General features: G+C 47.2%; 1 long non-coding RNA gene across 5 annotated transcripts in view; it reads left to right on the forward strand.

Annotated features, from left to right (window-relative positions):
* Window positions 1-22,681, forward strand: part of LOC127004248 (uncharacterized) — a 132,008-nt gene extending 109,327 nt beyond the window's left edge. The window contains exons 1-3 of one of the 5 annotated variants that reach the window (XR_007757710.1): window positions 13,887-14,003; window positions 20,282-20,381; window positions 22,291-22,681. This is a non-coding gene — a long non-coding RNA (uncharacterized LOC127004248). Of the gene's footprint in view, window positions 1-13,886; window positions 14,004-15,318; window positions 15,436-16,662; window positions 16,787-17,784; window positions 17,907-20,281; window positions 20,382-22,290 lie in introns of those variants that run through there. The other 4 variants (XR_007757711.1, XR_007757712.1, XR_007757713.1 and 1 more) reach the window with 4 other exon arrangements.
* Window positions 22,682-24,216: the final 1,535 nt, after the last annotated feature.

Below are 24,216 nucleotides of genomic sequence, written 5' to 3' on the forward strand. Positions count from 1 at the left end.
AGCTAGAAATATATACAACTTTAAAGAACAGTAACATATATTTTTTTCTCCTCGCGTCGTCAGTGAAAGGAATAGACGAGCTCAGTGGGTGTGGCAGCTTGGTCATGGGTATACTGTGGCCCCAGGGTGTGGTGGCCTCAGGGTGCAGTGTGGCCTCAAGGGTTTTGGCCGGCCCCGCGATGTGACCTCAAATTGTGGCCGTAGGGCGTGGCCGCGGGGTGTGGCCGTGGGCGGGGCGGGCGTGTGACACAACCAGGGCCCTCGACGCGGGTGTACTGACATAGGGCACCACTCAGCCGTGTGTGTACCCTGTCTGTCTGTCTGTCTGTCTGTCTGTTCGTCTTTGTCTGTCTGTTTATATCCTGTTTAAATCTCCTGTTTATATTTCCTTATATCTATCTATCTATCAAAGCAGTCAATCACCCAATCTCTGGTTATCTGCCTGTCTATCTATTTGTTTATATATTTTTCTTCCCTCTATCTTATTCTATTCCTCCCTTCTCCGTACTACTTCATCTTCTCTCCCATCCTCCTTCTTCTCCTCCTCCTCCTCCTCCTCCTCCTCCTCCTCCTCCTCCCTCATCCTTCACTTTGAGGCTGGAATGCGTAAACAAAGTGGTCCAGTTTGAGAGAGAGAGAGAGAGAGAGAGAGAGAGAGAGAGAGAGAGAGAGAGAGAGAGAGAGAGAGAGAGAGAGAGAGAGAGAGAGAGTACGGAATGTATGGAATGACACAAGGAAGGGAGGGAAGAGGGAGGAGAGTATGGGGAGGAAGGGAAGGAGGGAGAGAGAGAGATAATCAGATAGGGAGAAGAAAAGGAAATGAAGGAAGAAAAAAAAAAGGGCGTGAGGTGTGTGTGTGTGTGTGTGTGTGTGTGTGTGTGTGTGTGTGCAAACCATAACTTGTCTTTAATGCATATTCCAGTGTAAAACCTTTTGCTCTTATGCACTCCTCCTCCTCCTCCTCCTCCTCTTCTTCTTCTTCCTCCTCCTCCTCCTCCTCCTCCTCCTTCCTGCTTCTTTAGTGTTAAGTAATTCATGTTTATCCGCCGCTGGAAGGATAATGTTGGGCTGAGTTCTCTTCGGCGATGCGGAGGAAGGTCTCTTAAAATGTTTTATTGGACCCGAGCTCCTCTTTTCTTTTCTTTTTGCACATTCTTTATCTTCCCAGTCCGTGCAAGCATTAATTTACATATTTGTTTTTCAGTGTATTATGTTTGCCTTCGTGTTTGTTTTCCTTGTTTTTGTTTGTTTTACTTCTTCTCTTGGGTGTTGAAATATTATCAGAACACAGGGCTTTCTTTCTTAACGCCTTTCCTTTATGTCCGGTGTTAGGGTATTATGTCTTGCCCCGGTAAATAAGTGCCCTTGATTTTTGTTTGTTTTACTTCTTATCTTGGGTGTTTAAATATTATCTGAACACAGGGCTTTATTTTCTCAACGCCTTTCTTTTCTGTCCGGTGTTAGAGTATTATTTTTATTTTATTATTATTTTTTTTTTTACGTCTACGCCTATAGCGCCGGTAGGCTTGCTTGAGGGGCCTGGATAGTGTTCGGCCCCAGCCCGTCATGACGCAGGCAAGTGTTTATAGTGGCGCCATCTTCTATGTCTTGCCCCGGTAAATAAATGCCCTTGATTTTTTTTTTACAGCAAAGGAAACAGCTCAAGGGCAAAACAAAGGAAACAATAATGAAAAAAGCCCGCTACTCAATGCTCCTATAAAAAAAAAAGCATTCAGAGGAGTGGCCGAAGGAGAAGTCAGTTTCGGGAGCCATCTTTCATCTATTACTATCTTATCAATGTACTTATCCTTGCTATCTATATATATTTTTTACAAGTAGCTCATCAACTAATTTTCTCGGCAATTATCATCTACATATTTTTTTTCCTTTTGTCAGTAATTATATACGTTTATTAAAAAATTGGCAGTAATGTTCAATCTGTTTTTTTTTTTTTTTTTTTACTAGTGACTTAACCACTAATTTTCTTGGGCATAATTTCCACTCCACTAATTTTCTATTTATTATGTTTTTCCCTCTTGCCTAATTTTTAAAGTATACTTAACTTCTTTAATCTCTTCAGTGATTATTCGACTTATTTTTTTTAACCTCGTCTGCGATTTATATATTTTTTTAAAGTTCAAAACCTACTCTCTTTTATTTTATTATTATTCTATTATTTTCCTTTCCTTTTTTTTTAGATATTTTCCCCTGACCAGACGACGCACCTCTTCTCCGTTATTCTTACAAACATTTTTCTGCTACATGATTTCTCCCTCCATGTTTCTTTTCCACGTTCTTTTTCGCCGTCTCTCTTTTTATCATTTTTTTCCTGACATTCTCTTTATCAAGTAACTCGACACTTTTGATTCTATTCCTTTTTTATCTCCTCCGCTACTATTAAATTTTTCTTCCTCTGTTTTCGTTTCCTTCACTTTTTTTCTGTTTTTGTTGAGGTCACTTTACTTTTTTCATCCTTTTTCGCCTTTTCTCTTTTTATCATCTTCTTTCCTGACATTCTCTTTATCAGGTAACTCGACACTTTTGATTATATTCCTTTTTCGTCTCTTCCGCTACTATTAAATTATTCTTTCTTTGCATTTTGTTTCCAATTTCTTCGGCGTTTCGTTCTTATTTTTTTTCTGCGAGTTGTTTCCTTCTATTCCTGTTTTTTGGGGGATGACTTTTCTTTTTCATCCTCGGCGACGTCCATAAAGAAAGCGACGTGTTTGTATTGCTATTCTTCCTCGGTCCTTTCCTTCCTATTGGTATTCCTGCATTATATTTTTGAGGGTCGATTTTCTGCTTATTTTCCTCTGCTTTTGTCCTGTGAATGCGGTCTTTCCTTGTCTTATTTATTCCTCTTTTCATTGGCATTATTTGTCCTTCCTATTGGTATTCTTGCATTATATATTTGCCGTCGATTCCCTTTTTATTTTCCTTCTCGCTTTTGTCCTGTGAATTCCCTCCGTCTTTTCTTTTCTTATAAATTCCTCTTTTCTTTGTTATTTGTTTGTCCGATGTCACACAGCATTCTTACCTTCCTTCTCTCTGTCTCTTCCTCTTTATTCCCTTTCTCTCTCCTTTCCTCCCCTTTTCTCTGTATCTTGTCTCGGGCCCTCCCTTGAATTTCTCTTCCTTTACTCTCTCCTTCCTTTCCTACCTTCACATTCTCATCCTTTCCTCTACTTTTGACTCGGTCCCTCCCTTCGTCAATCACATTTCCTGTCCCTATTTGATTGATCTCTGTCCTTCACCGCCTGTCTCGCTCGACCTTATGGCACACACACACACACACACACACACACACACACACACACATACACAGAAGAAAGAATGTTGAAATGCATGACCTATATTGTAATTCTCTCTCTCTCTCTCTCTCTCTCTCTCTCTCTCTCTCTCTCTCTCTCTCTCTCTCTCTCTCTCTCTCTCTCTCTCTCTCTCTCTCTCTCTCTCTCTCTCTCTCTCTCTCTCTCTCTCTCTCTCTCTCTCTCTCTCTCTCTCTCTCTCTCTCTCTCTCTCTCTCTCCATTGTTGTTGTGCTACACATTATGACTTCTCCCTCCATCTCTCCCTCTCTTCTCTCTCCTTACCTCCTTCTCTCCCTGATCTTTCCTCTCCCTCACTTTCTATCTTGCTCTCTTCTTCCCTCCCTCCTTATATCACACTCCCTCCCTCCTTATATCACACCTTACCTTCCTCCCTCCTCTCCCTCCCTCCTTCCCCCTCTCCCCCTTCCTCCGCACCTGTTGTGGGTGAGGGACAAATTCTTCGGTGATTTAGTGCAATATTAGCGTCCGAGGCGGAGAGAGACACGCCCTTCCCTCTGCCGTGTGTCCTCTCCGCCTGCCGCCTCTCGCCTCTCACTGCCCTCCTTGTCCCTTCCCTTCCTTTCCCTTGCTCCTTTTCCTTAGTTTTCCCTGCGTTACTTGTTCATCTTGTTCTCGTTCTTCTTTTTCTTTTTTCTACTGTTTTTCTGTTGCTATTTTCCCGCCTTCTTTTTTTCTTCTTATTTTTCGCCTCGTTTTTCTGTTGTTTCCTTTTGTTCATGTTCTTGTTGTTATTGTTATTTTATTTTTATTTATTTGTGAGGATTTCTTGGTCTTGTTCTACTTCTTAACGCTGCTTACCTTTCTTCCTCCTCCCTCCTCCATATCGTCTTCCTCTTCCTCTTCTTCCTTCTTCCCCTCCTCTTCTTCACCTTTTTGTCATCGTCCGTGCGTCACCCCCTCCTCCTCCTCCTCCTCCTCCTCCTCCTCCTCCTCCTCCTCCTCCTCCTCCTCCTCCTCAAGTGTCGGGATGAACACCTGTGCTGCTTCAAGACCATAAAAATGTAAAGGTGTAAGAAAACAACTCTCTCTCTCTCTCTCTCTCTCTCTCTCTCTCTCTCTCTCTCTCTCTCTCTCTCTCCCCTGTTCTTTTTTTCTTTTCTTCTTCTTCTTCTTCTTCTTCTTCTTCTTCTTCTTCTTCTTCTTCTTCTCTCTTATGGACGGTCAAGAGAAATAGATTTTTAAGTAGAGAGAGAGAGAGAGAGAGAGAGAGAGAGAGAGAGAGAGAGAGAGAGAGAGAGAGAGAGAGTAAGTGTGTGTGTGTGTGTGTGTGTTGAAGGCCTGCTCGTCATGCTAAATAATTATCAGCTGTTTCGGAGATGAAAGTCTCTCTCTCTCTCTCTCTCTCTCTCTCTCTCTCTCTCTCTCTCTCTCTCTCTCTCTCTCTCTCTCTCTCTCTCTCTCTCACACACACACACACACACACACACACACACACACACACACACACACACACACGTTTACAAGTGAGTGGGACGGAGACAGGCAATGAAGGCGACAGGTGGTTGGTTAGGAGGAGGAGGAGGAGGAGGAGGAGGAGGAGGAGTAGGAAAGGTGATGGAGAGACTCGCTACTGAATGAAGGGAGGAGTGATTAAGACAGGTAGCGGAGGTATGCTGAGAGAGAGAGAGAGAGAGAGAGAGAGAGAGAGAGAGAGAGAGAGAGAGAGATTACTCATGGGAAAATGTAATAATAAAAAAAATACTTATGAAAATAATGATAATAGTATAATAATAATAAGAAAAAGGAAATAGAACAACAACTAAGAGAAAAAGTGTAATAAAAAAAAAAACTTGCAGGCAGAGGTCGTGTGTGTGTGTGTGTGTGTGTGTGTGTGTGTGTGTGTGTGTGTGTGTGTGTGTGTGTGTAGCGTCGCGTTCGTATTTGCGTTGCGTTTTGTCTGCGTTGCGTTGCGGTCGTTGTGATTGAGGAGAGTCGTCGACGGGTATGATTGTCGGGGTGAAAGCGACGACGAATGGACGTTTGTGGGCATTAATCTCTGCCTGAGTCCGCGTCGTGCCGGGGAGGGAAGGGAAGGCGAGGTACTGGAAGGCGAGACTCTGGAAGGCGGGACACTGGAAGGCGAGACACACAGAGAGGAAAGACTCGGAAAGGAAAGATATAGAGAGTTAGATACGGAAAGGAAGGGCAGAAAAGACACAGAAAAGGAAGACACAGAAAGAGGGAAGACACAGAGAAATGAAAAGGACAGAAAAAGGAGAGACGAAAAGGACAGCAGACACAGAAAAGACAACAGAAGGAAAAGAAAGAGAAAGGAAGCACACAGAAAGAAAGCCACGGAAAGAATGAAACTGAAACAAATACAGATAAAAAAACACACACCCAGAGAAAGACAGAGAAGGGGAAAGACACAGAGAAAAGAAAGGCAACACACACCAGCCTTGCGACACTGTGCCAGAAAAAAAGGGAAAAAAAAATAACTCGCAGTGGTAACATTAACTGTGCCGAGGCGAGGCGATGCAATTACCCGTGGATGATGATGAGTTTACCGAGGCAATAACAAGTGCGGCGGGGAGAAAAATGAGTCGACGGATGATGCAATAATAAGTGTGGCGAGGAATAGCAACTGTCGCCTTGTTGTGGGTTCAATAGTATACTAGTGGATAGGAAAGGGAACACTTGTCTTAGCATACCACACCATAATGATTTAATAGTGTGGTCTGAAGAAAATTAATCCACTGATGGTACAATTATAAGTGTGTGGTAGGTTAGTGATTGTCTGTTCACTAAAGTCCGACCCAAGCTGACATCATAAACCTAAGCGTGTTTGCAAGCTGAGTGCTGATTGGCTACTGCTATGGCTTTCATGTTTTCTTTAACCTCTGTTTGTGTTTATCTTACTTACTTACTTACTGTGTTTATCTTGTGTTTATCTTACCTACTTACTTACTTTCTGCTAATCTGCACTGTGCTTACGAACACGCTTAGGTTTATGTTGTCAGCTTGGGTCAGACTTAAGTGAACAGACTTCTATAGTGTACTAATAGAGAGATAAACGAACTCTTGTCTTAGCGTGCCATAATATAACCACACTATACCATGCCTTAATAATAACAAGTGTAGTGGGGAGAGATATAAGCTGACTGATGATGCTATAATGAGTGTGGCGAGGAACAGCAATTGTCTTTTTATGGGCTTAATAGAGTACTAACGGAGAGGAGAGGGAACGTTATAAGTATTGTCTCGGGGCTAAGGTTAATAATAGAATGCTAACAGAAGAAACACTTGTCTTGGGCACGGATTAATAATGCAATAAAACCTCTGGCTATGAGAAGGAAGGGAAATACTAACAGAACCTCTACGCAAACCTTATCAGTTGTGGGTGGGTGATATCCAAAATGCTTGAGAATATGTATATGTATGCTCATGTGTTGTTTTCACGTTCACTGTGCAGAAAAAACCTTGTCACACCATCATTATAGATTCATGAAACTACGCTTGGAAGTACCGACTGAACCTCTACGCAAGCCTTAGCAAATGTTGGTGTGTAGGCCCCAAGGTGTTCGGGAAAATGGGCCTATATTATCATAAAAAAGACTGCGTAGCCCCCATAGTCTCGAGGTGTTTCTTTTGCGTCTCTCTTTAATCAAGGACACACAGGCTCCCACACTGAACTTGTTTTCGGCATTAAGTCACTTTCCCTTGACACGCGGCGCAACACAGCACAGCGGGAGGCAAAAAACTGACTCTTTCCCACCTCGTTTTTTTTTTCTCCGACCACGCCGCCCAACCAACCTTCCTCCTGTTATGTAAGCAGAGATAAGCGTCCTCGCACCGGCCTCTCTCCTTTGGGTGTCTCTCAGAAGGCCAGCCAAGATCTCGTTACTCTCAGGGGCTCGTGTTCTCCCTAAAGGCCTAAACCGTGTAGGCAATGAGACCCTCACCCTCGCACTCAGTCACGGTCCGCGAAAGTGAAATTCTGGACAGACCAAATAGTGAGTGAGAGGATGTGAGGGAGAAATGGGGAGAGTTAGAGGGAAGTTAGGAGGGATGGGGAAGCAAGAGGAAGCTGTAGGGGGTATGAAAGGAATAAGGAAGAAGAAACAGTGTAGAGAAGTTAAAGGAGACGTGAGAGAACCCGAAAAAGAAATGATGGAGGCGGGAAAATTACACACACGATGCTACCCAGATTTTCAATGAACCCTGACCTTCAGCGGCTTCGGTCAAAGGAGCACATGAGGCTAGCATGGGCCAAGCAGGACTCATATATTACGGCACTCACTATATATAAGATTCGCTTGCGCCACTAACCCCCCCCCCCACACACACACACACACACACACACGCACCTCCCCCCTACACCCCCCCACCCCCCACCCCCACACACGGAGAGATGAAGGAGGCACACCGCACACACACAAAAAAACGACCGACACGACACACAGACGACACACACACACAAAAAAAAGAATAATAAAAACAACACCATCCGCCTCGCCTTAAATGGCTGCAAATTAAATTGATGTCCAGTCTTGGCGAGGCGGCCGGCGCACCTTGACCAGCGAGGAGGGGGGCGGAGGGGGGGGCGTCAGGTGGGTGGGGGGTTGACAAGACAGACCAACACGTCACCACCACTATCACCACCACCACCACTATCACCACCACCACCACCACTATCACCACCACCTCCACCACTATCACCACCACCACCACCACTATCACCACCACCACCATACCTCCTACCCCTCATCATCTCTGCTATCGTCACTACCACTACCTGCTACCTCCTCCTCCTCCTCCTCTTCCTCCTCCTCCTCCTCCTCCTCCCTTAACTCTTGCCCTTACCAGCATGTCAATTGTATACCTCTCTCCCCTTCCCTTACCTTGCCCTTCCTCCTCTTCCCTTCCCTTCCCATTCACCTCGTTTCCTTGCCTTCCCTTCCCTTAGTACCTTTCCTTTTTCTTGTCCATCACTTCCTTCCCCTTCCCTTCCCTTCCCTTCCCTCCTCATCTCCTCCCTTTCCTTTCCCTTCCCCTTCATCATCTTCCTTTGCCTTCAACTGCACGTCCTCTCTATCACTGTCCATGTTTTCTTTTCTTATATACTTATTTGTTTATTTTTATTTATTAATTTATTTTTATTTCATTTTTTCATCACTTTTTATCTTTCCGTGTTCATTATTTTTTTTCCTTCTCTTTCTCTTTTCATCCTTTTCCTTCCTTCCTCCTTTCCTTCCTTGTCACTTCCTCCTCCTCCTCCTCCTCCTCCTCTTCCTCCTCCTCCTCACCACTACGAACACTCTCGTCCCAACATGTCTCCTACTTTGCTTTCATCTCCTCTTCTCTCCTCCCTCCCTCCCTCCCTCTCTCTCCCTCCCTCCCTCTCTCCCTCCCTCCATAACAAGCAGGACGTTGACACCTTAAAATCTTCAGCCTTTTGGGGAAACCTTGAGAGAGAGAGAGAGAGAGAGAGAGAGAGAGAGAGAGAGAGAGAGAGAGGGAGAGGGGAGGGGTTGCTGATGTCTTTTCCCTCTTTACTTACTCCATTCCCTTCGTTTTTTCCTTATTTTCCTTCCTCTCTTCCGTCTCTCCCTTCATCTCTTCCTATTTTATTTCCTCACCTCTTTATTTATCTCCTATATTTCCTCTCCGCATTTTTTTTCTCTCTCTCTCTCTCTCTCTCTCTCTCTCTCTCTCTCTCTCTCTCTCCTTATCTCCATTTCCTCCATTTCTTCCTCTTTTTCACCTTTCCTCTTTCTCATCCTCATCATACTTCTCTTTCTCCTCCTCCTCCTCCTCCTCCTCCTCTTCCTCTTCCTTTCATCTCCCATCCTCTGCCTAATAGCGTGTCTTCCTTCCTCCTCCTCCTCCTCCTCCTCCTCCTCCTCTTCCTCCTTTGTTATCTCCACCACTTCCCTCATTCTCATCTCCTCCTAATCTACCTGTCCTCACTTACCTCCTTCATCTCATTCGTCATCTCCACCGCCACTCATCTTTCCCACACTCCTCCTCCTCCTCCTCCACCACGAGTCGGATTAAAAAACAAACAGAGGGGACCCGCGTATCAGATATAATGGCGCATCAATTATCGTCTGGGAGTCAGTTTATTATCGTAACCTGCCTGGACCTACCGGTTGTCAGAATTTGCAATGCTAATAGAGAAAACCCGGCCATGAATTATTCCGTCGGGGAGGGAAGGGGAAGGGGGGTGAAGGTGGGATGTGGTGTGGTGGTAGAGAGGGATGGATGGAAGTAGGGTATTGGAGGAAGGAAAGGGAGGGAAGGGAGAGAGATGTAGGGTAGAGCAGGAGGGAAAATGAAGGGAGGGAGGGAAAGGAGGATAGGGGGTGAAGGTTATATTAGGTAAAGTTAGAGAGAGTGGGAGAGAAGTCGTGCATTGGTCTGAGCCTCTAATGGAAGGGAAGGCAAGGCTGTGAGATGTATATGTGTGTGTGTGTGTGTGTGTGTGTGTGTGTGTGTGTGTGTGTGTGTGTGTGTGTGCAATAAGTTTCTAACTATGTTATACAGTCTTAAACGTACCTACAGTGAGTGTGAGGAGTCGCCTTTAAAAGCCGACACCTGCGAGGCACACGTCTTGGCGTTCGCCTCGTCCGTCGTCCGTCTTGTTCTGCGGCAACTTTTGTCTCCACCGTCGCGGGTCCTGACTGTCATCGGTGATGACCTGGAATCAGCCGGTTTCCACCTCAGCACATCCCAGTCTCTCAAGGCTAGCAACAACCTTGATCATTATGTGGTTGGCGCCAGACAGAGTTTGTGTTTCGACACTTACATTCTTTACATTTTATATCTACATGACCTTATACACTTATATACATTAGTGCCTTACAGACAGTCTTTGGGAGAGGTAGAAGGGGAAGGAAGGGAAGGGGTGAGAGAGAGAGAGAGAGAGAGAGAGAGAGAGAGAGAGAGAGAGAGAGAGAGGGGGGGGGAGTGGGGGGGGGAGAATGAGGATTGAGAACGTGGAATGAGGGAAAGAAGGGGAGATGATTGGGAGATGTGGGAAGACATGAGAGTCAGGTGTATTTTGAAGAGGAGAAGGAAAAGGAAGAACCTGGTGGGATGAAAGTAGGAGATTGGAGCAGATGAGAGGGAAGTGTGTTGAGGGATGTAAGGGAAGGGGAGTGAGGGGTGAACAGATGAGGAATGAGAAGTAAGGGAGAGAGGGGAAAGGAATGGAGGGAGAGGAGGAGGGGAGAGGGATGAAAAGGTGAGGGAAGGAGGGAGATGAGAGGGGGAGAGGAAGAGAGGAGAAAGGGAGGCAAGGAGAGAAGAGGAGGTAAGAAGGTGGAGGGAAGGGGAGGGAAAGGGGTGAAAAGGTGAGGTGAAAGCGGTGAGAGATGCAGAGGTAACGGGGGGAGGGGCTCGGGGGGTGGAAGGGGGAGGAGAGGGGAGGGAGGGAGGGGAAAGGGGGGGAGGGGTGACACAATGGCCCGTATTGTGACTTCGAAGAGTGACTCGGCGGAATGCTGCTATTTTCTCTCTCTCTCTCTCTCTCTCTCTCTCTCTCTCTCTCTCTCTCTCCTGTTTTCTCTATATTTGGTCGTAAAGTGAGCTATATGCGGTCCAGAGAGAGAGAGAGAGAGAGAGAGAGAGAGAGAGAGAGAGAGAGAGAGAGAGAGAGAGAGAGAGAGATTTGTATGATTGACAATAGAGGAAAATATTTAGACTTTCCACACTTTTTGTCATTAATTTCTGTGACTGACTTTTTTTTATCTCCTTTCCTCCCCTCCTTCCTTATTTTCTTTCCCTCCTTTCTTTCTTTCTTTCTTTCTTCTTTCTTTCTTTCTTTCTTCCTTCCTTTCCTTTCATTCTACATTCTTTCCATTATTCCTTCCTACATTCTTTTATTTATTATTTTTTCCCTTCTCTTTCATTCTTCTTATACGCTACTCCTTCATTTTCTATTTTCCTTGCATTCCACTTTACCTTATTTTTATTCTTCTTTTATTTGCCTTTCTCCTTCGTCTTTCTCCTTCATCCTCTTCCGTTATTTCCCTTCTTCAGTTTTAATCCTTGTCCCTAATCCCCTTTCGTCCTCCCCAATCCTCTCTCTTAATCCCTTTAGTCAAAATACTCCTGTTAATCCTCCTTCCTTTATCCTTATTCTCCCTCGTAATCCTCTTGTCCTGCGAGTCAAATCCTCTTCATTTCTCTATATTTTTTCCTTTTGGGAATCTAATATTTTTTTTTCAGTTTGTTTGTATATATCTTTGTTGATTGTTATTCTCTCTCTCTCTCTCTCTCTCTCTCTCTCTCTCTCTCTCTCTCTCTCTCTCTCTCTCTCTCTCACACACACACACACACACACACACGCCAATGGAATGTTTACTGAGTTGGACACATATAGGCGTGGTGATGGTGGTGGTGGTGGTGGTGAGAGTCTTGGTTGGGTGGTGGTGATGAGGGTGTTGGTGCTGATGATTTTAATGGTGGTAATAGTGGTGGTGCAGATAAGGGCGGTGATAGATAGAGACGGTGATGATGTTGGTAGTATCAGTGGTGGTGGTGGTTGGTGCTAGGATGGTGGTGGTGATAATGGAGATGAAAGAAGATAAGGGAAGGGTGGTAGCCGAGATGGTGATGGTGGTGGTAGTGGTGATGATGGTGGTAGTGGTGGTGATGGTGGTGGTCAGGTTGGTGTTGATAGTGGAGGTGAAGATAAGAGAGGAGGAGTGGTAGTCCAGATGGTGGTGATGGTGATATTGGTGGTGATAGTGGTGGTGGTGGTGGTGTTGGAGGGTCGCTACCGGGCTGGCCAACCATTTATACCTGTCTCTCTCTTTCCCTGTCTGTCTGTTAGCCTGTCTGTCACCGGCCCGTCAATCGTGTCTTCCATCTCCTCTGTTCTACGTGTGTAACGAATCTTGCTCCTTATCGATCAGAGGCCGCTACTCTTCCTCTTCTTCTTTGTCTTCTTTTTTTCTTTTTCTTTTTATCTTTTTCTTGTTCCTGTTCTTCTTCCTCTTCTTCTTCTTCTTCTTTTCATTCTTCTTCTAGCTGTTTTTTGTCTTTTCCGTAACTTGATATTTTTGCCAATTATTCGCTGATATTCCTACCTGTTTTCTTTCTTCTCTTTCTTTTTCTCCTATTCATTCTCCTTTTTTCTCCTCCTTTTCGTCTTCCTTCTCCTCCTTCTTCTCCTCCTCGTCCGCTATCACCTCCACCACTATCTTTTAAATACGGGTGACCTTGATGAGGGTGTCAAGATAAGTGGACAGGTGGAAGGGAATTAGTGAAAGTGAAGGTAAGGTTATGGAGCGGCGGGGTGACAGGGGGACTAGTTGGGGAAAGGACAGGGAGGCGGTGGTGGTGATGGTGGTGAAGTTATTGCTTGGGTTGGCTGCTGAGTGTGGGTGTGGCTGGCTGGCTGACTGGCTGAGTATTACCGCGTTCATACTGGGCCGACTTGGGCCACGACAACCCAGCGACTCGGGTACACTAGGTCTTGGGTGTAAAATGATGTGAAAGGGCCGCACGTGGTCGGAAAGAGGGCTAGAAACGATCGCAGGATGCTGAGTCGGCATAGTTTGAAGGGGCCCTAAAAGTCGCTGGGTTGTCCTGGCCCAGAGTCGGCACAGTGTGAAGGGGGCCTAATGCTGGTTGGTGGGAACGACTGATGAGTAAGCGTGTCGCACTGTGGAGCTTGTTGTAGTCAGCGGAGATGGAGGCCGCATCTCACAGCTACAAATTTTGGGGGGGGTTGGTCCTGTGATTACCTGCTATGGGGTTGACAACATCGAGGAAAGAAAAATGAAACATCGTGAAAAGAAAGATTAAAATACAACATCGAGAAAATAAGAAAAATCATCACCCACCTTTAGGCCCTTAGGGACGCAAGGAGGATGATGGGTGAATCTCCTCTGGGAGAAAGCCTTTTCGCCTGTGGTCTTGGGAAATAGTCGTAATGTGTGTGTGTGTGTGTGTGTGTGTGTGTGTGTGTGTGTGTGTGTGTGTGTGTGTGTGTGTGTGTGTGTGTGTGTGTGTGTGTGTGTGTGTGTGTGTCTCTCTCTCTCTCTCTCTCTCTCTCTCTCTCTCTCTCTCTCTCTCTCTCTCTCTCTCTCTCTCTCTCTCTCTCTCTCTCTCTCTCTCTCTCTCTCTCTCTCTCTCTCTGATACACATACATTTAAATACACACACACACACACACACACATATGAAAATATATATGATGGTGGAGTAAAGAGGACAGATGAAGGTGAAGTGAGAAAGGGAGGAGGGAGGCAGGGTGAGCAGTGTCGGTAGAGGTGGAGAGGGTGGGGGGGTAACTAGTTGCTTTCCGAGGTAGGGGTAAGGAGCCAGGGAAGGGGGGGGGGGGTAGAAGTGCTCGTTGCCTCTTCAGATAATTTATAGAAAGTCTTGATTTTGTTCGTATTCATTCACATTTATCATATCAACATTCCCTGAGTGATGAAGGGGAAATGAAAAGGCTGGTAAAAAGTTAATTACACTCTATTTTATGCGTCCTCGTTGCTTTCTTTCTTATTCACCTGTGATTGGCTTAGGCATGATGGAGGATGACGTCAAGGCCTGTGATTGGTCCGCGGGGGTCAAGGCTTGGTGTGGTCCCCATTTGAACGCCATTTCCCGGGAAGTCACGTAATACGGTGGACGCGGTTCTGTCACTCCTCGGTATATTTTTAACCTTTTTTTCTGTGTTCAGCGTCTGCAGCGATCCAGAGGGTGAGAATAGGAGGTGAGTTTGTGCAGGATGTGTTAGGGAAGAGCGGGGGACGGGGGGAGGGGGGGGGTCAGTTAAAGGGACAGGTGACTGATTATTGCAGGTGAGGGACCAGAGGGAAGCCCGCCCGCCCCGTATTCAAATTTCATGATCGGTGTAGGCCCGTGTGGCGGTCTGGGTCACTGTGGGTTGCTTTATGTTAGGTAGGAGCGAGGGCGTGTTATTTAAAGGGACTGGCGGCTTGCTTGCAGGTGAGGTTTTAAAGGGAGCCCGCCCGCCCGCCCCGCATTCAAATTTCATGGTCGGTTTAGTCCCGTGTGGTGGCGTGGGTCACTGTGGGTTGCTTTAGGGTTCATAACCTTAGATGGCTGACTGTTAGGTAAGCGTTGGGGGAAGCAGAACAATTAGTAAGGGTAATTGGAGGGGATAGTAACGTGGGCATCATCGTTAAGGGCAGGCTCGCTGTCGGGCAGGCGGGCGGGGTACTCGTGGTGACGGTTACGTAGTGCAGGAAGCAGAGGTTTGCCCCAGCAGGTTTACTCTAAGGGACGAGGGATAGTGATAAAGGGATAATTGTTCATGCCGTACTGATAGTAATGACAAGGGACATGTAGATAAATCAAGGTGTCAGCAGTGTGTTATAACTCGTTGCATGGAACCGCCGGAGAGGGAAGAGGGGGACACGGCGGTGGTTAGGAGGCGAGAAGGTTTGAGAATCGGTGGGTAATGGCACGGACGGAGATAGGAGGCCTCGGGACATAAGGGGAAGCGGGAGTTTTGAGGAGGCGGTGCCGTAATGTGTGTGTGTGTGTGCGTGTCTCTCTCTCTCTCTCTCTCTCTCTCTCTCTCTCTCTCTCTCTCTCTCTCTCTCTCTCTCTCTGATACACATACATTTGAATACACACATACGTATGAAAATACATATTATGGTGGAGGAAGGAGGACAGAGGAAGGTGAAGAGAGAAGGGAGGGAGAAAGGGAGAGATGGACGGAGGGAGGGTGAGCAGTGGCGGTGGAGGTGGAGAGAGTGGGGGGATAACTAGTTGCTTTCCGAGGTAGGGGGGGGGGGGTAGAAGTCCTCGTTGCCTCTTCAGATAATTTATAGAAGTCTTGATTTTGTTCGTATTCATTCACATTTATCATATCAACGTTCCCTGAGTGATGAAGGGGAAATGAAAAGGCTGGTAAAAAGTTAATTACACTCTATTTTATGCGTCCTCGTTGGTTTCTTTCTTATTCACCTGTGATTGGCTTAGGCATGATGGAGGATGGCGTCATGGCCTGTGATTGGTCCGCGGGGGGCAAGGCTTGGTGTGGTCCCCATTTCAACGCCATTTCCCGGGAAGTCACGTAATACGGTGGACGCGGTTCTGTCACTCCTCGGTATATTTTTAACCTTTTTTTCTGTGTTCAGCGTCTGCAGCGATCCAGAGGGTGAGAATAGGAGGTGAGTTTGTGCAGGATGTGTTAGGGAAGAGCGGGGGACGGGGGGAGGGGGGGGGGGTCAGTTAAAGGGACAGGTGACTGATTATTGCAGGTGAGGGACCAGAGGGAAGCCCGCCCGCCCCGTATTCAAATTTCATGATCGGCGTAGGCCCGTGTGGCGGTCTGGGTCACTGTGGGTTGCTTTATGTTAGGTAGGAGCGAGGGCGTGTTATTTAAAGGGACTGGCGGCTTGCTTGCAGGTGAGGTTTTAAAGGGAGCCCGCCCGCCCGCCCCGCATTCAAATTTCATGGTCGGTTTAGTCCCGTGTGGTGGCGTGGGTCACTGTGGGTTGCTTTAGGGTTCAGGACCTTAGATGGCTGACTGTTAGCTGTCGGGCAGGCGGGCGGGTACTCGTGGTGACGGTTACGTAGTGCAGGAAGCAGAGGTTTGCCCAACAGGTTTAGTCTAGAGACGAGGATAGTGATAAATAAAGGGATGTTTGTGCCCGTACTGATAGTAATGACAAGGGACATGTAGATAAATCAAGGTGTCAGCAGTGTGTTATAACTCGTTGCATGGGAACCGCCGGAGAGAAGAGGGGGGGACGGCGGTGGTTAGGAGGCGAGAAGGTTTGAGAATCGGCGGGTAGTGGCACGGACGGAGATAGGAGGCCTCGGGACATAAGGGGAAGCGGGAGTTTTGAGGAGGCGGTGCCGTAATGTGTGTGTGTGTGCGTGTCTCTCTCTCTCTCTCTCTCTCTCTCTCTCTCTCTCTCTCTCTCTCTCTCTCTCTCTCTCTCTCTCTCTCTCTGATACACATACATTTGAATACACACATACGTATGAAAATACATATTATGGGGGAGGAAGGAGGACAGAGGAAGGTGAAGAGAAAGGAGGAGAAAGGAGAAGTGGACGGAGGGAGGGTGAGCAGTGGCAGTGGAGGTGGAGAGGGTGGGGGATAACTAGTTGCTTTCCGAGGTAGGGGGGGGGGGGGTAGAAGTGCTCGTTGCCTCTTCAGATAATTTATAGAAGTCTTGATTTTGTTCGTATTCATTCACATTTATCATATCAACGTTCCCTGAGTGATGAAGGGGAAATGAAAAGGCTGGTAAAAAGTTAATTACACTCTATTTTATGCGTCCTCGTTGGTTTCTTTCTTATTCACCTGTGATTGGCTTAGGCATGATGGAGGATGGCGTCATGGGCTGTGATTGGTCCGCGGGGGTCAAGGCTTGGTGTGGTCCCCATTTGAACGCCATTTCCCGGGAAGTCACGTAATACGGAGGACGCGGTTCTGTCACTCCTCGGTATATTTTTAACCTTTTTTTCTGTGTTCAGCGTCTGCAGCGATCCAGAGGGTGAGAATAGGAGGTGAGTTTGTGCAGCATGTGTTAGGGAAGAGCGGGGAACGAGGGGGGTGGGGGAGGTCAATTAATTAAAGGGACAGGTGACTGATTATTGCAGGTGAGGGACTAGAGGGAGCCCGCCCGCCTAGTATTTAAATTTCATGGTCGGTGTAGGCCCGTGTGGCGGTCTGGGTCACTGTGGGTTGCTTTGTGTTAGGTAGGAGCGAGGGCGTGTTATTTAAAGGGACAGGCGGCTTGCTAGCAGGTGAGGCTTTAAAGGGAGCCCGCCCGCCCGCCCCGCATTCAAATTTCATGGTCGGTTTAGTCCCGTGTGGTGGCGTGGGTCACTGTGGGTTGCTTAGGTTGGTTAGGTGGCGAGAAGGTTTGAGAATTGGTGGGTAGTGGCACGGACGGAGATAGGAGGCCTCGGGACATAAGGGGAAGCGGAGTCTTGAGGAGGTGGTGGCGTAATGTGTGTGTGTGTGTGTGTGTGTGTGTGTCTCTCTCTCTCTCTCTCTCTCTCTCTCTCTCTCTCTCTCTCTCTCTCTCTCTCTCTGATACACATACATTTAAATACACACATACGTATGAAAATACATATGATGGTGGAGGAAGGAGAACAGAGGAAGGTGAAGAGAGGAAAGGAGGTAGGGAGGCTGGGGTAGTGGGAGGGAGGGAGAGCAATGGCGGTGGAGGTGGAGAGGGTGGGGGGGTAACTCGTTGCTTTCCGAGGTAGGGGTAAGGAGCCAGGGAAGGGGGGGGGGGGTAGAAGTGCTCGTTGCCTCTTCAGATAATTTATAGAAAGTCTTGATTTTGTTCGTATTCATTCACATTTATCATATCAACATTCCCTGAGTGATGAAGGGGAAATGAAAAGGCTGGTAAAAAGTTAATTACACTCTATTTTATGCGTCCTCGTTGGTTTCTTTTTTTATTCACCTCTGATTGGCTTAGGCATGATGGAGGATGACGTCAAGGCCTGTGATTGGTCCGCGGGGGTCAAGGCTTGGTGTGGTCCCCATTTGAACACCATTTCCCGGGAAGTCACGTAATACGGAGGACGCGTTTCTGTCACTCCTCGGTATATTTTTAACCTTTTTTTCTGTGTTCAGCGTCTGCAGCGATCCAGAGGGTGAGAATAGGAGGTGAGTTTGTGCAGGATGTGTTGGTGAAGAGTGGGGGAGGGTCAATTAAAGGGACTGGTGACTTTGATTATTGCAGTTGACGAACTCTTACTCAAATTTCATGATCGGTGTAGGCCCGTGTGGCGGTCTGGGTCACTGTGGGTTACTCTGTGCTAGGTAGGAGCGGGGGGCGTGCTATTTAAAGGGACAGGTGTCTATTGCTTGCAGGTGAGGCTTTAAAGGGAGCCCGCCCGCCCGCCCCGTATTTAAATTTCATGATAACTCGTTGCATGGAACCGCCGGAGAGGGAAGAGGGGGACACGGCGGTGGTTAGGAGGCGAGAGGGTTTGAGAATCGGTGGTTAGTGGCACGGACGGAGATAGGAGGCCTCGGGACATAAGGGGAAGCGGAGTCTTGAGCTGGTGGTGGTGGTGACAGAGGCTTACATGATACTACTTGCTGGGAGGGAGGGAGGGAGGGAAGGGGGAAGGGAGAGGATGATTTCTTGTGCCTTCGTATTTGTCTTTAATCCAGTCATTTCTCCATGTTGAAGTTCGAGGAGGAGGTTTTTGGGGTTTAGGCGGAGTTTGTGGGGGTTGGAAGGCTGTAAGGGTTGAGGAGGAGGTTGAAAGGGTAGAGGAGCAGAGGCAAGGTGGTGAAAGAGGGCGGGAGAGCAGCGGTGGTGGAGGTGGTTGGGTAGGGGATTACTTGCTTCCCCGGGTAGTGGTAGAGGGAGGAGGTGGGTGGGGGGGTGGAAGTGCTTGTTATCTGCGCGGGAAGTTATATAGAATGTCTTTATTTCGCTTCTATGAACTCAGACTTATAAATTGACATTCCATAAGTGGTTGAGAAGATGTGAAAATGCTAGAGAAAAGTTGATTAGTCGATTATTTAAGCTAGTGAAATGAGGTTCTGGTGGTCGAGGAGAGAAGAGAGGGGGGCGGGGGGAAACGGAGGAGGAGGAAAGGGGGAACCGGAGGAGGATGAGAGGGGGAAACGGAGGAGGAAGAGAGGGGGAAACGGAGGAGGAAGAGAGAAGGAAACGGAGGAAGAGAGAGGGGGAAGTGGAGGAGGAGAAATCGAGAGAGAGGAGGAAGGAAGGGAGGGAGACACTGGTAGGGGAAGGGAAGGAGGGAGGAAGGAAGACGAAAGTAGGGGAGGGAGGGAGTCAGGGGGGTAGGGAGAAGTGACTGACAAGGGTATTTTAGATATCGCCTCGTCCCTCAATCTGCGTCCTTCCTTCTCCTCCTCAGCCAAGACCGATGCGGAGATATACTAAATAAACACCGACAATCTGATGACCACCACCACCACCACCAACAACAACAACAACAGCAACAACAAAAGGACACAAATACCATAACTACCACCTCCACCACCACCAACACCTGCTGCATCTCTCTCTCTCTCTCTCTCTCTCTCTCTCTCTCTCTCTCTCTCTCTCTCTCTCTCTCAGTACTGCAGAATCATGCCACACTTTCGTAACCCAATGATTGTTTTTTCTAGAGCAAGGAAAAAAAAAATCGGTCTTGTGGTGTTGGATTCCACGGATGATTTTCGCGTTGTGGTTTTTGTGGGAAGGAATTTTTTTTTTTTTTTATCAGTGCCTGCGACTAATGTGATGAGCTAACTTTATTTTTTTCTAGCAGGCTTTCTCTGTTCATTTATGTATCTATATGTATGTTTCGTTTCGTATTTGTATGCATTTGTATAATGAGATTTTTCTGTATATGTGTTCGTCAGTCAATCAGTTTGTTTCTTTATATATATCAAGGTGTATATTTCTGTTTAACTATCTACCTACCTACTTTATTTTGTCCTCTTCCTCTTCCATCTCCTCCTCTTCGTCCTCCTCCTCTTTCTCCTCCTCCTTAACCTTCTCTTCTTCCGTCTCTTCTCTTCCTCTTCTTTTCCATCTCCTCCTCCTCATTATCATCATCATCATCTTCCTTCTCATCTTCCTTCTCCTCTTCTTCCTCCTTCCCCTCCTCCTCGCACACTGTCTTCTTCCCCCAAGTTATCGGACACAGTAGTGGATAGATCTGTGGCGTACGTCGATCAGGTGGCGCGAAGTTATGTCCAGGTATTATAAGTTGTGTTGGCTGCGGGCGGGAAGGGGCGTCCGCGGGATGTTCTGCGGGGCGTCGCGTCTTGTTTGCTGATAACAGGCGATGCTTCAGCCAATTACCAGGTTGTTGCCGCCCCTGGACACTCGTGGGTGGCAGCTGCAGGGGAAAAGGAGACGCGGCAGGAGGGCGAGAATCAGAAGTATTTGAAGGACGCAGTTTGGAGAGGCGAAGGGTAAAAAAAGGAGGGAGCCGGAGTGACGAAGTGTCCAGGGAAGTTGCTTGTAATCAGCTGAGAGAGGTGCTTAACGTCACTCGTCTATCTTGCAGGGCCTGTGAGGTGGCTGACAACAAGTGTGTCTGGCCGCCTGACGGACTGACAGGCTGCCCGGCTGACGTGGAGTGCCGCCCCGACGTTCTCCCTTCTTCGGTAAGTAGATTCTACTGTCATATTTGGTTCCTGAAGTATATGGCGATGCCGGGCTGTGACGGATGGATATGTATACTTGAGCTGTGTGGGTGTGGAGGTGTGGAGTGCAGGTGTGTGGGTGTGGGGGTGGTAGTGTGGGGGGGATGCGTTGGTGGGTAGCAGTGTGTGGGTGTGGAGGCCTTGTGTGTGTGAGAAGGGCGTGGGCGTGTGGGATGATGTGGAGGAGGTGGAGGGGGATGAGGAAGAGCTGAATTGTGCACCGACGGGGAAGATGAGATGAGGGGGAGGGGAAGACCGACACACACACACACACACACACACACACACACACACACACAAAAACTATACTGAGGTGTAGGAGCTGAGAGTGTGGGGGAGGCTGGTTGGGTTACGGGAGAGAATAACTATGTGCTCTCGGGGGGGTAGGCACACACACACACACACACACACACACGCCATCAGCACTCAGGCCACGCTGCAGACACCACTTAGCGTCGCCGCCGCTCATGATAACAAGGCGAGGCGTGCCAGTCGCCGACCCGTCAAGGCGAGGGTTTTGTTTTGTTGCCCTGCCTGCCCGGACGTGGAGGGGGGGGGGGGGGGCCCACACACACACACACACACACACACACACACACACACACACAGCCGGATGTTAGATATGGCAGCGGACACACAGCTGTACGCAAAGGAGTCGGTACACACACACACACACACACACACACACACACACACACACACGCACACACACACACACACACACACACACACACACACACACACACACACACACACACACACACACACACACACACACACACACACACACTGCACGCACACATGGACAGATGATGGCGCACACACAACTTGCTAAAAAAGGCGCCGAAAATGCCCTTGATGCAGCGGACAAAAAGGATATTTACTTAATCTATTCGCATAAATTTGTTCGGCGCCTAATTTATACCATCAAAATGTCGCCCCTTTTTTGGAAGATTCGTCAAGTCTGTCTCGCGGCGAAGGTCAGTCATTAGGCGGCGCAAGGGAGGCGAAGGAAGAACTCTTGCTTGGTTTGGGTTGTCTTTCGTCTTGACCTTAGGAAGTTAGTGTTTTTTTTGGGAGGGTGGGGGTGGGCTGCGTCTGCTAGCGATAGTGATGCGATAATGATTTAGTTTTGCTTTATGTATCCACGCCATGTTTGTATTGAGATGCGGTCATTAGAAAGCTTCATCAGACGTTTTTTTTTCTTTAATGGGGTGTCTTTTTTTATTTTTCGTTTTGTTTTCAGGATGATTTTAATTACAGGTGTGAGCGATGCAATAATGCAACGACGATTTACTTTTTTTCCCCATTTGTGTTTTGATTTGGTCATTAGAAAGCTTAGTTCCGCATTTTTTTTTTTTTTGGGGGGGGGATGCGGGGACTTTGTTCTTGGGGTGATTTTATATGCAGGTATATATGGGTGTAATGATGCGACAATGATTCTCTTTTCCTCTGTTTTTTCTTTCCTGTTTGTTTTGATTTGGCCATTAGTAAGCTTCTTCAGATCGTTTTTTATGCGTTTTTTTCGTTTTGTTTTTAGGATGATTTGATTTACAGGTTTGAGCGTTGTAACAATAACTTCTTTCTGTGTGTTACTTTGGCTTTCCTTTGTTCATTATCTGGCTTACTTTTTTGTGCTTTGATTCGGTCATTTAGTAATATATGGTAAAGTAATTTTTAATGGAGAGTTTGTCTCAAACGGAAGCTCTTTTTCCACAATGCGTAACCAATCTTAAATTATTTCTCCTTCACCTCGCAATTTAATTTGTTTTACAATGCTCGGTCATTTTAGCAGCAGCGTAAGGCCGGTTATTTTCCTTTATGTTTCGTCTTGTTTTCGGAGGTCATTTTGCAGTCCTACCTTCCGCAGAATCATGAGATGTCGCTGGAATGACTGTCGCAAACCGGGGATTACTACGTGAGACTGGATCGAGGCCCATTACCAGCATTTTCCGTGGACGCCAACTCCGACTTTACGGGCATGCGATACGGTACCCAGAAGTCGACCCTGCTCACCGGATTGTTTTTGTAAGAAAACTCCGAGTGGAGGAGGCCGAGGGGACGCACACAGAGTTCGTGGAACGAGCAAATCGATGGATGGATGGACCGGGGGATACTTGGGATAGGGAGTGAGCCTGCATGGAGGTTTACCCGGAGGGATTCCCGGGGTAGGCGTCGTAGGGTGGGTGAGTGGACGCGCCCCCAGGCGTATGCCTCAGTAAGTTGACTGAATGGCCTAACTGAATAAAGATATTCATCTTTTTTTCGTGTTTTTGTCGTATGGTTCGGCCATTAGCGGTAATCTGAAGGTCACACTCGAAGCTCTCCTTCACTAAGATGTCACTTACTACCAGCTTAAATAAAATATCCTTAAATAAAATAAAATTCCCCTTTATTACAGTTTACATGCTTAGCGTCCTATTCATTGAATACCGTTTAACTGAACCACGAAGTCATGTTAGTAATTTTAACTGAGAAAGAAGAAACATTTCGGCTAATTGACTTCCTACTATTCATACCTTAGAAAAAGAGACGTAACCACTTGTTTTTGTTATTGTTTTCAATTATATTCCATTTATTACATTAGATTCCCCACCACGAAAACATTTTTAGTACTACTAGAGGAAGGAGATGCAGTATTCCTTCCTGCTACGCACACTTTCCAAAGCAGCGACACACCGGCAAGTCCTTCTTGATGACTTTTATTTACATTGGTATTCCGCGAGGCGCATTAAAGAGACAACGGTGCCCCGGGAGACAGGCGGCGGCGGCGACGGCGTGTGTGCACGGCCAAACCCACGTCAGCACCTCGGGCCTGATTTACTGACTGTCTGTCCTCGGTGGCGTCACCTCAGCACCCCGACACCTGCTTGTACCCGCTTGTAATTGGCTGTTATTGGCAGATGGGAGTGTGCTGGCTGGCAGGAGGCGTCTGGGGTGTGGGGGGCGGGGTGCTTTGGGCCGGGGTACAGTTCTGTTTTGTTTTTGTTCTTCCTTAATTGATTGATGGACGTGTCTCTTTTATGTCCTTCTGGAGTGTGTGTGTGTGTGTGTGTGTGTGTGTGTGTGTGTGTGTGTGTGTGTGTGTGTGTGTGACGAGAGGAGTGTTGAAGGGGAACGTGGCTGCTAAAAAGGTTACGGATTATAAGTTTAGTTTTTCCATTGGTAGATTGATTCATGGACTTGTGAGTGTATATATATCCTTTAATGGCGGTTGCATATCTTAGTTACTACTTATGAGGAGTTGCAACGAGGGGGGGGGGGGTTAGGGGGAGCGGGAGGGGGCGGTGCAGGGAAGTGGTTTGGTGACTTGCGGACATGGCCGTTGAAAGCTGAGTTTGTTAGTTATAGGTTTTTCTTCCTTCATTAATAGACTGATGGGCATGTGTGTCGTGTCTCGCAGCGGTCCGTGCATACTAGTTACGTCTGATGGTGGAAGGAGGGGGAGGAGGAAGTGACTGTGGTGGAGGGGAGCGGAGGAGGAAGTGACTGCGAGTTTTATCTTCTTTCATTAATAGACTGATGGACGTGTGTGTCTTGTCTTGCAATGGAGCGTGCATACTAGTTACTCAGGGAGGTGAGGGGTGAGAGAGGAGGAGGAGGAGGAAGTGACTGTAGGCAGGTTGAGTGAATTTATTTACTGGAGACGAGGATGCTAAAGGAATTTTTCTAGAAGATTACTATATACGTTGTGTTGTTGGAATTCTGCGTCTTAAATGGGAAGAGCTGACTTGTCCCTTGTTTTTATTTTTACTAATTTATTTTCTTAGTTACTACTGAATGAGGTAGCTGGTGC

This window comes from Eriocheir sinensis, chromosome 27 (genome assembly GCF_024679095.1).
Source record: "Eriocheir sinensis breed Jianghai 21 chromosome 27, ASM2467909v1, whole genome shotgun sequence".
NCBI lineage: Eukaryota > Metazoa > Arthropoda > Malacostraca > Decapoda > Varunidae > Eriocheir > Eriocheir sinensis.